Source organism: Callospermophilus lateralis, unplaced genomic scaffold (genome assembly GCF_048772815.1).
Source record: "Callospermophilus lateralis isolate mCalLat2 unplaced genomic scaffold, mCalLat2.hap1 Scaffold_300, whole genome shotgun sequence".
Taxonomy (NCBI): domain Eukaryota; kingdom Metazoa; phylum Chordata; class Mammalia; order Rodentia; family Sciuridae; genus Callospermophilus; species Callospermophilus lateralis.
Window position 1 is genome coordinate 68,415 of NW_027513641.1, and position 5,381 is coordinate 73,795.

General features: G+C 41.5%; 1 pseudogene; it reads right to left on the minus strand.

Annotated features, from left to right (window-relative positions):
- Nucleotides 1-600: 600 nt before the first annotated feature.
- LOC143388600 (microphthalmia-associated transcription factor-like) lies at nt 601-2,770 on the minus strand (annotated as a pseudogene).
- Nucleotides 2,771-5,381: the final 2,611 nt, after the last annotated feature.

Consider the following 5,381-nt stretch of genomic DNA (forward strand, 5'->3'; position numbering starts at 1 on the left):
TTCTCCCTGTGCGACCTCTTCAGAATTCCACTCACTCCTGTCACCTTCCCACCATTCCTAACCCCTCATAAGCACTAACTGATTTTCTATCAATATAAATTTGTCATTGTGTGTTGCAAAAATGGGATCATACATAGTGTGGTCTTATGTGATTAGCTTTTCAAACTAAGGATAGTGTCTTTAGATCAATCCAGGTTGGCATATGCTGGTGGGATGACTCTGCTTTACTGGTTTCCCAGCATCCACATACTTGAAAATAGCTGGTATTTCCACTTTTTCAGAGTTTTGTTCTAATAGACAGAAAGTTTTACCTTATCACTGTCTTGAGTTGCATTCTATGCTTGGTATTGCCACTATTTTAGAGCTTTGATTGTTCCAACTGGTGGTTGGTGATTTCTCATCATGGTCTTTGTTTATGTTGCCCTCCTGACTCATCAAGGTGAATATCTTTCCCTTGTGTTTGTCTGTCATCTATGAATCCTCTTCCATGAAATGTCTCTTCTGTTTTTTTGGTAATATTTAATAGGTTTTTTTTTATTTTAATGTTGAATTTGGTGTATAAATTCTTTCAGTGATAAATTTGAGAATTCTTTATTGATTCTACATATAAGCCTCCGGAGACATGGAGGACAGGAGTGGGTCAGTCACCCAGGCAGGAGCGAGTGTATCATCCTTCAGGATGTCTTCCAGCTTGGACGCCGGGACGCTGTAGACCTGGGCACCCTCAGCTGCTGGCCCCAGGCTGCTGCTGAAGGCCAAGGTGCTGTCCGTGAGGTCCAGGCTGGTACATGCCAGGTCTGCCTGGTGCTGCAGGAGGTCCTGGCTGCAGTCTTCAGTACCAGCTCTTGCTTGATGATACAGTTCACCAGATCTGGGGAGCAGAGACCTGTGGATGAAATGAGGGAGAGTCTGTGAGCCTGGGCCTGCGTCTGGAGTTCCTGGATTCTGAGTTGCAGGTGCCAGTTGGCATGCTCCAGCTTCTTCTGCCAGCTCTCCATCTCCTTTTCATGCCGCTCTCACTGAACCTTCTGGAGGTAGTCCATGGATACCTTCAAGATGGTCTCCTTGTTCCAGTGCATGTCTGGATCATTTGACTTGGGAATCAAAGTACCTAGTTTTTATTTTTTTATTTTATTTTTTGAAGGCATGATTTAAAAGAGTATCATGTTTAAAAGGTTAATTATTTTCCTCATCTAAGTACATTTGCATTCAAAATTTTGATCCACATGGAAAACATGTGTATAAACTGAATAAATAAACTTTATCCTAAAGATTAGCCAGTTTTCCCAATTCTATTTGCACTATAATCAATCTTTTCTCTACTTAAAGACTATCTTTATGCATTGGGGCTCAGACAGAAAAGGAGCAACCTAAAAATGCATTTAAATAGAGGGGATTCAGAATCACGGACTAAGACAAGGGCAAAGGCAGAAAGAACATCTGGGGCTGGTTTGGGGACAGGGAACCAGGAGTGGGTTCCCCACTGGGGGTTGCATGGCTTAGGCCTGGCAGACACTGGAATTACTGAAGGGGTCACCTGGTCAGCATCAGAGACCACCTGCTCATAGGCAAGCATCAGGTCAGGTTGGCGCTGGAACTCATAGGGATGCCAGGATGATCCAGAGCTGACAGAGTTACACGGCCACTGGCAGAGGTGCCACCTCGTCAGAAGCAGGAAGAGGACCAGTTCCTTTCCCAGCCCTCCAGCTCTTCAGTGGGCAAAGGAGTCAGAGAATGTGGTCTGGGGGCCCCTGAGTTGGTTCCAAGTACCTATTTCTTTCATGCGGTCGTTTATGTTAAATTTTCTTCATTCAATCAGGTTGTGATTGTCTTTCTTCTGCCTCTCTTTGGCCAGGGCTCTTGCTTCAGTCTGTGAGCTCCCGCTTGATGTTGGAGAGATTTGCAGGACAGGAGTTGCTGATCCTGAGGCTGGGGATGAGGGCTGGTGGAGGGTTGTGGTGGCAGGCCTTGGCTGCCATAAAGGTCGATCAAGTTTCCAGAGACAGGTAACGTGTTTGCCACTTGCAAGGTGGGGTCCATCAATCCCAGGATTTCCTCATTATAACTTGAATCCAGGCTAATGATGTCTTCGATGACATCATACATTTGCAGCATGAAGCCTGTGGGTGTGCATTCATGCTGGGGCACTCGCTCTCCACCAGTTTTGCTCTTCAAACTTATATAACCCCTCTTTATCACACTTAGAGTTAAGCGTGAGCAGGGCCATGGGGCTGTTGGGCTAGCTGCTCCCCAGCACCGGTGGCATAACACGGTCACCTGGCTGGTTTGGACATGACAAGCTCAGGATTTGGTTAGCATGTTTGTTTGCTAAAGTGGTAGAAATGTACTGTTTAACCTGCTACGACTCCGCTTGCTGTATGTGGTACTTGGTGGTGTTTTCAAGGTGGGTCTGCGCCTTAAGGACTTCCATGGGTACCTGGGTAGCAGCGGGAAGGGTTGTGGGTGCGTTGATATTGATGGCTGGTGTCTGGCTCATGGGCACTCTCTGCTGCAGGAACTGGGGCATCTGCAGCTTTTGCTGCTGCTATCTGTGCTCCTGCTCCTGCATCTGTTCACACAAATGCTGCTGGTGTAGCAAGATGCCTGATGTCATACTGGACAAGCTTATGCAAGGCTTGGAGGTCCCAGGATGCTCCGCAGAACTGCTGCTCTTCAGGGACTGACTTTTGAGTTATTAGTAGATTTTGGGCTCTTCATGGAACTCCTCCCTGACTTTGAAATCCATCAGGATCCCTAATTTCCACTGCATGGCTCCAGCTTGGCTCCAGCTTGTCTCCAGCTTTGAGGCCCCTCGTTGCTCCAAGCCAGGGCAGAATAGGGCGCCCAGGGAGGTGGTGGCTGGTCCAGCTGCACCCTGCACAGCTCTGCACAGCCTGCATGGTGGAGTCCGCCCCAATGAGTTTTTTATTATGAATGGATGTTGAATTTTGTCAAATAATTCATGAATCAATTGATGTGGCCAGTAGCTTTACTTCTTCAGATTTTTAGTAGACAGATCATATTATTTTTCATATATTGAAACTTTATATACCCAGGCTAAACTGCATTTAACCATTCTCTCTCTCTCTCTCTCTCTCTCTCTCTCTATATATATATATATATATATATATATATATATATATATATATATATATATTTGACTAATGAGAACAACTTAAAAGAAGAATACTTTACTTTAGGTTCATGATTTAGCGGTTCTGTTCACAGTTGGTCAACTACATTGCTCTGGGCCTGAGGTGAGGCCTAGCATCATGGCAAAAGTGTAAGGCAGAGGAAAACTGCTCTCCTCATGGCAGCCAGGAAACAGAGAGGGGACAGGTTAAAAAGCTTCAGAGAAGTTGCACCCTTCCAGGGCACACTTCCAATGAACCATCTCCTGGAGCAAATTCCCACCTACCTACCTACAGTTATCACTCAGTTGTTGATTCAAAATAGGATGAAGTGATTTAGTGGCAGCTCTCATGATCTAATCATTCCACCTCAATATTCCTGCATCAACCTAGGAGTTTAGGGGATGCACCTCATATCCCAACAACTGAGTTCTCCCCAGTTTCCCAGAAGCTCCTGTCCATTTCACAAGAAAAACATGCATTTAGTCCATTTACAAGAATCCCTATAATCTTAACAGCTCTAGAATTACCCAAAATTTTAATTCCATTATGTCATCTGAGACTCAGAAACAGACTTGAACTCCTGTAATGATCAAAAGCAAGCTACAAACATCTATTATATAGTGGCACAGGGTAAACACTCCCTTTCCAATAAGAAAGAACAGGAGAAAAGAAAGAAGAAATAGGATCAAAACAAGACCTAAATCCAGTTGGGAAATGTTTTTTTGTTTTCTGTTTTGTTTGTTTGTTTATTTGTTTTTTCCCCCTAGCTCCATCTCTGGCAACTAGGGCTCATTGGTGAGATGTTCTCTCAGAAGGGCCTAGCCATTTGCCATGCTCATGGCCTGTCTCTTGGCCTGGTTTTCTCTACAGCCAAAAGTCTTCTTCTTCAGACATTTTTGGCATCTCTTAATTCCCAGGATCTCCATTTTAACTTTGAATTCACCTTCACAGCTTTGTGCATTATATATATGTATACATATATATATATATATATATATATATATATATATATATATATATATATGTATACATATATATATATAGATATAGATATAGATATATATCTATATATATATATATATAGATATAGATATAGATATATAGATATGAAAGCTTTAAGTTCTTTGAAATATTAACTCAGCCCTCATAACAAACATGAACTTTAGTACTATTACCGTTCTATTTTACATATGAGGAAACTGAAGACTGATTCTTTTAAGTATCTTGCTCAGAGATTCCTAGGATGGGATCCCATGATGAAATATACTACAAGAGTACATAAAAGAAGAGCCAAGAAACATGTTCACAAACACATGATATATCACAGATGGCACAGCAGATCAGTATATAAAGCAATGTTTTTTGGTAGGGGGCCAATATTGGGGACTGAACACATGGGTGCTGTACCACTGAGTTAAATTCCCAGGCCTTTTTTTTCAGACAAGATCCAACTAAATTGCCCTGGCTCACCTTGAACTTACAAATATCCACCTCAGCCTTGAAATCTCACTGGGATTACAGGTGTGCACCACCACACCTGGCCAAAGGTGTTCTTTTCAGTAAATGCTGCTAGAGCAACTGGTCATCTCTATGGAGGAAAAATGAAACAGACCTCTACTTCCACTAAATAAAAATTGACACTAAGTGGAATAAGATCAAAAAAGCACAAACCATAAACAAGAAATATTGATAAATTTTAGCATTTTAAAATCTTCATTCAAGAAACTATCTTTTAAAAAAAGAAAAAAAACATAAATTAGAATATATTTGAAGCTTACATAAAACAACAAAGTAGTAAAAAAAAACACATGCATGGACAACTCCTGTACCTAAATTGATGAGGGGGAAAAAAGATACATGATCTAATAGAAAATGGGCAAAAGACCTGAAGGCTTACTTCACAAAAAGAGGAAATACAAAAGATTCTCAAAGTCATGAGTAAACAGAGAAATGCAAATGAAAACCACAATAAGATACCATTCATTAAATACCCTTGAGATTGACAAAAAAATAAAAATAAAAACTCTACAATAGCAAGTGGGTGGTGAAGATATAGAGCAACAGGAACTCATACTCTTCATGATAGTGAAAATTGGTACAACCACTTTGGAAAACAGTTGGTAACATCTAGTACTACTGAAGATAGGAATTGTCTGTGACTCAGCAATTTCACTCCTAGATTCATCATCCATTTTAAAAATACAAGTAGCCGTATACCAGGACACATACACAAAAATGTTTATATCT